Raw genomic sequence first — 12,462 nt, 5'->3', positions numbered from 1 at the left:
AACTCTCCTAACACTCAATTTTAGTGGTTCTGGTACTGAACCCTGCTGAGAAGTCCAACAGAATCAACAGAGACACACACCATTCATCCAGTGGCCTGCAATCCTATACGCACCTACGTTCTGCAATGTAGGATAAAACCAAAATCAAAGCAGGAAACAAGCCTTCTTAGAAAAGGATAGTGAGGGCAACACGGCAGAGCACAAGATTTGTATGCAGAAGGTTCCAGCTTCAATCCCTGACCCAGTGATTTTCAACCTTTTTTTTTTACGGCACACTGACAGTGTACTAAAATTGTCAAGACACATCATCAGTTTTTGGACAACTGACAAGGCAACCCATGCTGTTGGTGGGGGGCTCACATCCCCCAATGGCCCTACTAATAAAAGACCCTCCCCCAAAGCCCTGCGGCACACCTGCAGACCATTCGCAGCACACTAGTGTGCCACAGCACAGTGGTTTGGAAAAGAACCCTTCCTCAAAGTCTGGAGAGCCACTGCCTTTCAAGTGCAGACAGTCATCAACCAGATGGAGCATTGGGCTGCCCCAGGATAAGGTAGCTCCCTGTGTTCCTATAAAAGCTGAAGTTGTAAACTACTGAAACTTGAATTAGCGAGCATCTCCCAAGAGTTCAGTTGATTATCGCTTGACAATGAAATGGATCTGGAGCAAGGAGCAAGGAGACTGAACTAAAACATCATCCTGTCCTTTCTTAAAAGTTGCATCGTTAATGTAACAGCCTCTGCTGGAGTTGTGCCAGCACAGTAATTGTAACAGGAGCAGATTAAGCCACTGGACGCTGACCTCTATCTTCTGCACAGGTTAATCTTTTTTAAGCCTCAGCCCTGTCATGTGACTGAAAGCTAGCAGGAAAATCTCCTTTTTTTCCACAGGGCTTTATTGCAATGGTAGTGGAACACTACTCTAGCCCCAATTCAGATGAACAAAACAAATACTAGGAAGCAAAGAATGACTTGTTTAATCAAATAAACAAATAAACATTGCAGCAAATATATTTTCTGTGTGCTCATATGGAGAATACATTCCTCTCACTTGGCTTATATTAAAAAAAAAAAATTCAAGTCAAACATGTTTTCAGACCACAGGGTTATATACAGAGATGAGAGCAGGCAGGAAGCACATTAATGTTAGCATACTGTTCAAACATAGTACTGGTATACAATAGACCCTCCTTATTTATGGGGGGTTGCTTCAAGGCCCCCCCACCCCACAGATAAGGAATTCCACAAATGCTGGGGTCCACTCTGAAGCTCACACAATTAACTACCTGGAGCCCCCAGAGGCCTCTCCAGGTTCATACGAGGCCAGCAACCCACTCTTTTGACCTCTGCAGGCATCCGAATGGCTATAGAAGCCTCCAAAAGGGACTTCCAGTCAAACCAGAAGTTGACTCCAAAACACTGGAAGCAGCTTCTGGAGACTTCTGCAGGCCATTCTGAAGCCTGTGGAGGCCAATACAGCTTGCTCAGCAAGACCCAGGAGAGGTGTCTCAAGGTTCCAGGTATATAATTGCAGGGAGATTGTCAGTTATAGCTACAGGTGTTTCTGGTGATTAAGATAGGATTACAACCTAAGTCTTACTGAACACAAAGGGCTGAGTAAAATAAACAACACAATAAACAACAACAGGTGTTTTCCAACATCTGTAAGCTTGTGGGACAAACTTACAATTCTTCTTAAAGACAAGTCAGTACAATGGTTGGCAACCTTCAGTCTCGAAAGACTATAGTATAAGCCTACAGCACCCGGTATTCCCAGGCAGTCTCCCATCCAAGTACTAACCAAGCCTAACCCTGCTTAGCTTCCAAGATCAGACGAGATTGGGCATGTGCAGGGTAACAGACCTTTATGGATAATTGGAAACCATTCATGAACTTCGTGTGTGAAGGGGAAAATGGGTCAAATGAATTATGGATTCGATGAGTAGACAATGGTTATATAACTTTTTTTGCTGTTTTTTGTTGTTGAAAATGTACTTTAGAATAATTATTAGACTGTTGAAGAGGTAATACCCAATATGCTATATGATTTTGTAGAAGGACAAAGAAACGTAGACTGAGAACTCTGCACCTGCCACACAACTTTTAATATGTTTTTTATTATTTTCACCTACCGCAGACGCTCACCTATAAGTCAATCCCACAGATTAGTTGAGGGCAAGTTTTGAGCCAACAATCATGGAATTTTCTATGACCCTCGGATAAGTCAGGGGTTAAACTTAGGGGGGCGTCTGATTATAGTTTTGTCTGATTTTACCTGAGGCCAGATCCTGAAAAATAACCCACCACTAATTGTTACCTAAGAACTGTAGTCTCTAATTTATTAAAAACATAGTTTTAAATAAAACATAAAAAAAACCAAAACATAAACACATAAAAAAAGATCATAAGATACATTTTTATTCTTTTTAAATTCTGGTGTTCATCACCTTTTTGTAAGCACTATCAGAATAAGTGCACTGTAAAAAACATACCAGTAAAACAGTGGTTCCCAACCTGGTATTCATGTACTCCCAGGGACACGCAACAGGACCTGTAGTGGTACTTGAAAAAGAATGGAATAATGGCAGAAAAAGGCAGGTCATGCTCCAAATGCCTTACAAGATAGGAATGCCTTGCAAGGACCAGCAAGGCAGGAAGGGAGGTAGCTAGTTGGCTGTGAAAGCCCCACCAATAGCTAGTTTTTGGTTATCAATTAATCTATGAACCAGTGATTGAAAACCAGCACAGTAAAAAAAGCTGAAACATAATATGGAAAGTGATCAATCACCCAGAATTTCTCAGCACACTTCTGGTGCAAAACAGTACAAAGGCAGAGTCTTCTGTTCTTCAAACAGATAAAAAGACTGTGATAAATACATGAAGTCTGGGCTTTCATATAGAGGAGATGAGGGCTTGTATTCTTAATTACAAACATTTTGCTAATATGAAGGGTACAATTTATGGAAATGGGCTGCCAAGGGACATGCAAGTGAAAAAGGTTGGGGACCACTGCAGGAGAACCATGAATTAAATCCACCTTTAAGGTGTCTGGTGTGTTAAGCCAGAAGCTCTACGTACAACATACAACCCATAACACATAACTGGGAGTGTGCAATTCAATTCACAGCAGAGAGATGCAGCTGCATATATTTGCAACCCTTTTTACTCAGAAGCAGACCCACTGCTTTCCATGGGTGTTATTCTTAAGTAAGGGTGCATTGAATTGTAGCCTGCTTCAGATGGAAAAGAGGATTCCCATCCTGGTGTTTCAAAAAACAGACCTGCTTTGCAAGCATTTGCAAAGCAGAACCAGGCTGCAGCAGAAGGAAGGAGAATAAAAGGTCAACAAATTGCTTCTAAGGAGCTGCCTGCTGCTTGAAAAAGTTGGCGCCTGTCTGCCTGAAACTTTTCAGAGTTGAAAGGCTCTGCCCTCTGAAGACCAGGAAATAAAGCGAAGTGAGCTTGATTACTTGGCAAAAGTACTATAGGTGAGTATCTACGGTACTTCTAATTTACTGAGTTTGTATGTTTTAGGGCACAATGCTAACCAGGTCTACTCAGAAATAAGTCCTATTTTGTTCAATGGGGCTTACTCTCAGGAAAGTGTGGTTAGGATTGCAGCCTTAATCTTTGATCTTTTAAAGTAAAATTATAAGTTTAAAAAAAGATGTTTTCAAACAGCTCTAGATATAGCTTTATAGTTAATAATATGTTGCACCATCACAGACCATTGGTTTTGCCTGAAAGAGTCAATCCTTAGTCAATAGCAAGGACATAAACTCATCTGGGTTGACTATCCTTTAAAAGAACAGGTCAACTCATGTTTCAAGTCTTGAATAGATGACTTTACAGTTTATAAACCGAGGATTTCAGCTCCATCGATTGCTTCCAGCAGCAAAACATTTAGGGACACCCTCAGTTAAAGTTTTTATAACCAAATCAAATTGTTTCCATTTTGATAAAGTAAGATATCACTGTAGAAATGGATTCCTGCAACACTGGTGGGAACCTCCGTAAAGTTTTGACAAATGCTATTTGTTGAGGTCTGAAACCTGAGAAATTCCTCAGGTCTTGTTCACAGGAAGAAAGTTACAGGCACTGTGTCTGATGTAGCCTGTTGGTGTTTAATTCTGTTATGCTCCATGTATCTAAGTGGCAGGTGATACTAAGTACAAACCCTGTACACCTGAGTTTGGACGTGGCCCAAGCTCGGATGCAGAAGTCCCCTGATTGGTACACCAGATAAGTTTGACGTATAAAGCAGGCCTGCAAACCAAACCTATACTCTTTTCTGGTATAGGGGATTGTGGAGCCAGACGTGAGCTTTTGTCTGTTTGACAGGCGTTCCTGCTATGTTGCTGTAAATATCTCCTGTAAATATACCTTGGTGGTGGATCCCAGCCTTCTGTCTGGAGTGATTATTTGCAACAGTCATGCCTCCTGTGGGACACCCTTGAGCTCCGGCTTCATGTTTCTGCTGCACAGCCGTTTACATTGCTCTGCTGGAAGCTCCTACACTCCCCATTTCCTACACTCCTACACTCTGTTCATTTCCCTTCAAGATCCTGACTTGCTCCATGCTCAGACACGTTGGTGTATTTTATTTTTACTAAGTTTATTTACTCAATTTTGAGATCAATTCTCCACTAGATTCAAAGTTTACAAAAACGTGATGACAATAATCATAAAACACGTTTTTATACATTAAAATAATATCTATAAAGACTAACACAGCTGCATTAAAACCAATAACAAGGAAAGTATTGAAAGGGCTTTGCCACATAAAGATGTTTCGCATCTCTTTCGAAAAGGCGAAAGTGTAGGAGCTGTGGTCTCTGTAGGAAGAAGTCACCACTGGAAAGCCCTATCTCTTGTTCAGTGTCAGTATTCTTTCTGTGTCTGAGTTGGGTGAATCAAAAGGAAAGGTCTGTTGCTTCCAATCCTTGGCTTCCAAAAACATCTGGCAGGCCATTGTAGTAAACAGGATGCTGGACTACATGCATCCTTGGTCTGAAACAGCAGGGTCCCTCTTACATTCTTGTTAGCTGCCAGTGCCAAACATTTACCCCTAAAAGCAAGTCCACCTGTTTAGTTCTGAAAGTGGAAAAATGTGGATATTTGCTGTCTCTTTATTTCTGAGAATAGCCTCAAGGTTTCTACTGGATTTCTCAAAGCACTGCCCAGACTTAATTTTGCTTATCATTTTTAACAGCAGTGGACTGCTACAGGAAATCAAAGCCCATCTGGTATTTATTCACAACAAGCAAATTGTACCGTAGGTGGACTCTTCCATACCTCGCAACAGCTTGCATTAATGAATCTTCATGCTTTCTGATAGGTTTCATACCAATCAATGCAGCTAACGGCAAACTGACAAGGTTTACATAAACTAATCGACACATATTCCCCCTTTTTACAGAAAAAATAAGCATGTTCTCTCTGCCTCTTTATTCCCTTAGGTATGCATCTGACATCTTTCTATAATAAACTTCCACTCAGCTCTTTTTATGTGCAGAAAATAAAATGCCAACCATTATTTACAGTAGATAGTCTAGAACAGGGGTGTCCAAACCTTTTGGCAGGAGGGCCACATCATCTCTCTGACATTGTGAGATGTCATGTCATGTATTTCTGACATCAGAAAAAAAGAATTAATTTACATTTCAAATTTGAATAAACTTACATAAGTGAATATGCTAGAGATGGAACGTACGTGAATAAATGAAGGTCTTGTAATAGCTCAAGGCCTTGCACAAAGCAAGGCCAGCCTTTCCTTTGTTGCTGCTGCAGCATCACAGATGTGAAACAGCAAGCAGTGGAGAGAGCCCTTGTCCCATAGCTCACATGAGAGGTCAAACAGTTGGCTGTCACGCTGAGAGCAGTTGCATCAGGCCAGTGTGGGCTCCAGCAAGTCTCCGGAGGGCCAGAGGCTCATTGGAGACTGGGGGCTTCCCGAGGGCCAGATTGGGAGTCCTCGAGGGCCGCAAGTGGCCCCTGGGCCGGGGTTTGGGCACCCCTGGTCTAGAAGGAAGGATTCTGTATTTAAGCTTTCAGGACAAACACTGCATGACCCCATCAGTTCTTGACTGTGCCATAATTGAGAGAATCAGAGTTTTCCATCGTGCGGCAATGGTCACACTTCTAATTTTGTGTTCACATACTTCGGGGGAAGCATGAAAAATAGCATGACTATCTTCACGCAAATTCTTTCAGCGCTTTTCAGATGGTTTATTTAATCAGAAATCAAATCTTCAGCCACTTGACAACAAGGCACCACATTAAGGGATCATAGCCAGAACAAAGCTGCTGTAATTATTTGAGTTTACCCACATTTTCAAAGCTAAACATGTTCAGAATGTTTTCCTCTGGCACTGTCCTACTTCAGGCTGCAAGAGGAGACAGGAAAGCTATTCCCATCTTGACCTGGAATGGTCCCATGCTTTCTATGTTTTTTCACTCAAGGAATGTCAGAAATACCTGCCCATTCCTGGCAATCCCTCCACTGAAGCCACTTTCTCTTCCCCATTACAAGCAATCCCCTCTCCTTCCCTTTCCCCCAAACTCATTTTCCAGAGGCAGCAGTGGAGAGATAAGAGACTGCTGCTCCTGAGGTCTTCGTTAGACACCCCCCAAACCTTACCAACAGAATATTTCCAGGGCAAAGATCCCTGGGGACTGCAGCTTCCCCAAGGCTTTCATGTTCTTACTAAGTGTCTAGAATACCTGGCAAACTAACGTTCACAAAGATTTTTTTTACAATGGGAACTTCTGGTGGGAAAAGCTTCTGGATTTTAAGAAATTCTTCAGTGCAAAAAAAAAGAATTCTCAAGTGGTTCTGCATGACCTCATTTTCCATCTCCATGTTCTGTTCTTCAGTCACTTCACAGTAGAAATCCACATGGAGCCAACAGCACAACAGTGCTGGGTACTCCACAAGTTGGTCACTGCCATTATAAGGTCCCTCCAGAAGGAGAAAAAAGAGTTCATATGGATCTACTTTTATCATTCTTGCAATATTAAAACCAGTTATGTTTAAAAAACTGGAAATACAAAATAATATTTAATTCGCATGGCATACTTTCCCAAAAGCATAAAAAATTCAGATTTGCTGATGGAGAAACAAAGCCTCTTCATTCATTTCATGCTCTGTCTACAAGTGCATTCTTTAATTTCTTGTGAATCTTACCAGTTAACTCAGCAAAAATTTTCTGCCATGTACATTCCCAAGTTGGGCGCTTGCAGTGAGCACAGAAAGCCTTTGTCCCTTCTGGAAAACATGGCAAAACACTCAAGCAGTCCCTGCATAGGAAGTGTACACATCACACTATCGGGAAAATGAAGAAGTTAGTGGCAGCTGTACTCTCTACTAGCCAGTTTGATTTGGAATTGGGCTCAGCAAACCAAGTTGTTTAAGGAACAAAAACCTTAAACCTAGAAGACAGAGTAGTTAATTCTGTGCTCGACACTCTCCCTATGACATTATCAGAAGTCCAAACCCCTCTCTTAACCACCCACCCTCCATGACCTCTAAACTCTCTTACTTAACTGCTGTGTTAGCATCTAGGGAGGAAGGGAGGTCTCTATGCCTCAATTTCTCTTTCACCTCTCTTCCTCTGTCTCCTTTCCTCCCTGGTGGTTAAAGTTCTGCTAGAAAAGTGCTAGAAAAGGAAGAAGAAGGAGGAGGAAGAGAGACCACTTGTCCACCATCACTAGTCGGCAACTGCAATCAGGTTAGTAGAAGGGATGGGACAAGATAAGGGGAGTTCTTGCCCTGTCTGGAAAGCAAAAGTGGGTGGAAAGTCTGGAATTCTGGCATGCTTTACCCAAATAATACTTGCACGTTTTCCCCACATGGCAAATTTATGGATAAAAAGTCCATCACAGGTTATAAAGCAATCTCTGAATGCCAGACGCAATGGAGTGGCAACAGGATACAGGTATCTTGTTGTCTTGTGTGCTCTCTGAGGCATCTGGTGCTCCCCGAGACATCTGGTGGGCTACGATCAGATACAGGAAGCTGGACCTTTGACTTGATCCAGTAGGGCTCTTCTTATGTTCTCAGGTGACATATCCACCCACCTTGCAACATCACTGCTGCATGATCCACAGCCTGGAACAGTGGTCAGTAAACAAGTACAGTGTTTAGCTAAATTTTAAACTTAGCTTTTTAAAAAAAATTTAAAAATTTTGATACTAACCCTTTACTCTCCCTGCCAACCTTTGCCAACCACTCCACCTGTTTATCCTACATGCTTTGTTAGGATCCCTTTGTGATTGTTTTGTTACTTCAGCCCCTTATTAGACTTTTTAAAACTTTTTTTTTTCCCTGCCTGATGCAATTCATTCTGGAAGAGGTGGCTTGCCGTACTTCCCACACCATCATATTCTGCCACTCTTTGTTCTTGAAGGAGATCCCTTGAATTTAGGAGTTCTTTTACCCTGAAAAGAGTCTTCTGCAAGGCAGGCTGTTTCCATCTGGGCTTCCTAATCTTGAGCAGTGGCAGAAAGAGACTACCAGACCCATTCTAGTTTCTGCTGTAGGAAAAGTGAGCACAAAGAAATGGCCGTTGCTAACTAGTAGGACCTGTGTCCCTTTTGCCCTCCTTCATTCCTCTTCCATCTCAGGTACCTTTGCACAAAGTCCTGTGCTGACCTCCCACATCTTCAGACATGCACACACTTGTGCACATGCTGCACCCTCCATGGTTGGTTGGCAACCTTCAGTTTCGAAAGACTATGGTATAAGCCTACAGCACCCGGTATTCCCAGGTGGTCTCCCATCCAAGTACTAACCAGGCCTGACCCTGCTTAGCTGCCCCCTCCAGTTCCATCAGAAAGAGGACAAGGGGACACTGAGGCAGGGGTCCTCTAATTTGCCCCTTGTGACCCTTCCAGTAGGACTCATAGGGGCCTTGGCTGTTCTTGTCTCTATGAAATTTCACCAAGAAATTTCACTGGGTACTAAAATAGTTTGGAAAGGCCTAGAGGCATCTCCCAGGATTTTCCACAAGCCTGCAAAACCGACTTACCTTACAAGCACTATGTATTACTGCCAAACTTTTATAAGTAACCTGCAAATAGGAAATCCAACTTTTTTCTGGAAATTTATCATGAATTAAAAGGTGTTTTCCATAAGCTAATGGAAGCTACCAAATGCCCATGTTAGACGCAGTAAGTCATTTTTTCACAATATAATCCAGAGGGGATCTGTGCAATAGGAGGAAGGAAGGCTCTAGCAGTCAAAGGGTTAAAAAGGGTTTTTTCCCCCCCTGGATGAGTGGTTGGTCAGATATGATGTGAAGACGTGTTTTTTGACACACAGGCCGCTATGACAGACATGTATTTTCAACTAAAGTTACTGGAAAAGAAACACTGCTCATTTAAGGCGTATTAACTCTCTTCTGGCTACAGAAAATGAATTTTAACTAAATAATGGATGACAGTGTCATGCATTTTTTAGTTACTGTAACGGAAAAAGAATTCGGTACCTGTTCATTCTTTTCAGTGACTTTGTTACATCAGTCATTGTCGAGTTGGGTCCTCTTTTACACTGCCTGCATACCAGGGATACCAGCCAGCCACATAAATCACCTCCAGTTTCCAGTCTAAAAAATTTCTCAGTTTCAAGTAAGAGTAGATAACTCGGGTACTAAAACATGAATAATACGGAACTACAACTGGTGTTCTTCAGGATCACAAGCGCTAAGGAGAGAAGTTCCAGCAGACTACCCAGTTTAGTCAAATGGCACTGTTTGCCAGGTAATTCTGCATATGAACAAGACTTGTGCAGGAAAACTTCCCTATGGATTATGCATGTTCCCAAGTTTAAGAGCTACATACCAAAACTTATCAAAGACCATTCAACCCATGCTTAGCCTTCTATAACTCTGCACTGAAATGCCTCCACAATACTTACTATTTATGAAAGCTAAGTTTAAAAACTGCAGGAATTTTCATCACTGGAGGTCCACAGAGTGCATTTTGGATACCACACCACTCTTCCGCAATGTACAGAAGTCACAGAAGATGGTCCACAATATGGCCTTTCAAAGCATTTTAATTGTTTTTTATTTATTATTATTATTTGTTTGGAAACTGCCTGAATTCTTCCTTCGTGGGAATGTTTGTTCCCTTGCATTGGGGTTGCAACAGTACTGGAAAGTAGGATAGGATTGGGATTAAAATTGTTTTATTTTATTTAGGTAGTGGTACTATGCATACTTCCCTGGAGAGAGGGCCCAATCCTATCCAACTTTCCAGCACTGATGCAGCCATGCAAATGGGGTGTGTGCTGCATCCTCTGCTAGCGGGGGCAGTCAAGGAGGCCTCCTTAAAGTAAGGGAACATTTGCTCCATTATGTCAGAACTGCATTGTGGCTGCATTAGTGCTGGAAAGTTGCATAGGATTGGGCTATGTGTTCCACTGAATTTAACTGGGCCTACTTCTGAGTAGACATACAAAAGATTGCTCTGTGACAGCCCAATCCTATGCATGTCTACTCAGAAGTCAGTCCCATTTGAGTAAATGGGGCTTACTCCCAGGAAAGTGTGGATAGGATTGGTTGGCAACCTTCAGTCTCGAAAGACTATGGTATAAGCCTACAGCACCCGGTATTCCCAGACGGTCTCCCATTCAAGTACTAACCAGGCCTGAACCTGCTTAGCTTCTGAGATCATACAAGATTAGGCATGTGCAGGGCTGGGCTGTGAGAATTGTTATCCTGCCCTTCTGACCCAGTAGGGGCCACAATAGGAGTGGCTCACAACAGATGTAACAAAATAATCCAGTAGTCTCCAAACTGCGAACTGCTGTGTGCTGGGAAAGTAGTTCAGGCGCAGTGCTTTCTATTCTGCACTGCAGCCTCCTATCTTCCCAGCTGATCTGCTCAGAAACTTGCACTGGGCAGCTGCTTCTGCCCTGAAATGTAGGCACATAACCTGCTGGGGCAATGGGCAGCAGAAGCAGCTGTCTAACGCTGGTTTTTGAGCAGAGCAGCTGACAAGCTCAGAGGTTGTGGCGCAGAACGGAGAGCACACAGACAGCTTTCCCAGCATGCCGGATCTGGCCTACAGACTGTGGTTTGGTAGCTGCTGCAACAGACAATCAAGTCATTCAAAGCATCATATCAAAAATACAGATAAATGAATACAATCAATATCAGAACAATTACACACGTTCTTTTATGCAGTCTGCCATTTCAGGCCCAAGCAAAGGATGTAAGCAAGATATGTCTGTCGCAAAATCAGGCAGACCATTTTTTTTTTTTGGGGGGGGGGGGAACCCTCAACCAACTAAAGGTGTGCTATGTCTGCTGTGGATTACAGCAACACAAAATGTACTGCTGGTGCACTGTGTATTGAGAACAAACCAAAAAGTTACTCCAAGCCACCAAAGACAGATATGTGGCTCAAGGTTTACTACTCTGTTAACAATTGTGCCCAATTTCCAATAATTGTGACAGCACAGGCACAAAGTGATTTACAAAATAGTTTTAAGACAGTTTGACAATCTGAACCATAAAATAACACTACCACTGACAGACTGCTCAATCATGTCTTACTGTATTCATTTAACTGTACTTATTTTAAATGTTCAGATTGTCCTGAACAGAAAAGCACCTCATGGGTGAAACGCAACATATGAGAAAGCCTCTGGTACTTCATTAAAGAATGCTCAGGGTCCAGAGAAATCCTTTGTGTGACATCCCTCTTCAAATAAACCGATTCATTGGCTTTAATTCTGCAGGACTCAAATGGTATCAACAAGTCCTCATCATAGCGCATTTAAGTGGCAAGCAAAATGCCCTCCTATATACAACCCAATCTTTTAGATCATCGTCACGTCATGTGTGGCAAGTCTGCTTCCAAAGGATGCTTACATGTGATGAGAATTCCATGTCACAATCATATCAGTGGTAAACTGCATCCAAGATGAACTGCTGGATGATGCTACAAATCTTCTACAGTAACCTTCAGTAACCTTCCACATTCTAAAAGCTGAAATGGATAATCATGCAATTTAGCCAGTAGCATACCTATGGGAGGGCAGGGGTGTGGTAAATACTGCAGGTACTGCAACATGCATGTAAGTGGTCCCTCCCACTCTCCGTCAGAGGCATTCCGGGCATGCCTGCATGTTGCCATCACTGCCTGGAATGGCTCCAATGGCAAGAGAGAGGGACATCTTACACAGCATGTAGCAAGAGAGAGGGACAATTTATACAGCGTGTAGTACCTGCAGTACTTACTGCACTCCCCCCTGTAGCTATGCCACTGAATTCAGCCAATCTATATGGCCCCAACCACACAGAGGTTGCTTTTTTTTTTTTTAGATGTGACTACTCTGTGTGCATGATGTCTGAAGTCTATCTCAGTTCTATTTACATTAGATGGTGTCTTTCACAGTCAAGTCTCTGACACAAATTGGCTGCACGTGGGCTGTACACAAACATTCCGAGTCTT

General features: G+C 42.5%; 1 protein-coding gene and 1 pseudogene across 2 annotated transcripts in view; both read right to left on the bottom strand.

Annotated features, from left to right (window-relative positions):
• Positions 1 to 12,462, bottom strand: part of GRID2 (glutamate ionotropic receptor delta type subunit 2) — a 997,958-nt gene that overhangs the window by 948,278 nt on the left and 37,218 nt on the right. The gene's annotated exons all lie outside the window — the stretch shown is intronic.
• Positions 1,753 to 1,871, bottom strand: LOC136656682 (5S ribosomal RNA; annotated as a pseudogene).

Source organism: Tiliqua scincoides, chromosome 6 (assembly GCF_035046505.1).
Source record: "Tiliqua scincoides isolate rTilSci1 chromosome 6, rTilSci1.hap2, whole genome shotgun sequence".
NCBI lineage: Eukaryota > Metazoa > Chordata > Lepidosauria > Squamata > Scincidae > Tiliqua > Tiliqua scincoides.
The sequence above is the reverse complement of the archived record's forward strand: the minus strand, read 5'-3'. Positions and strand labels throughout refer to the sequence as shown.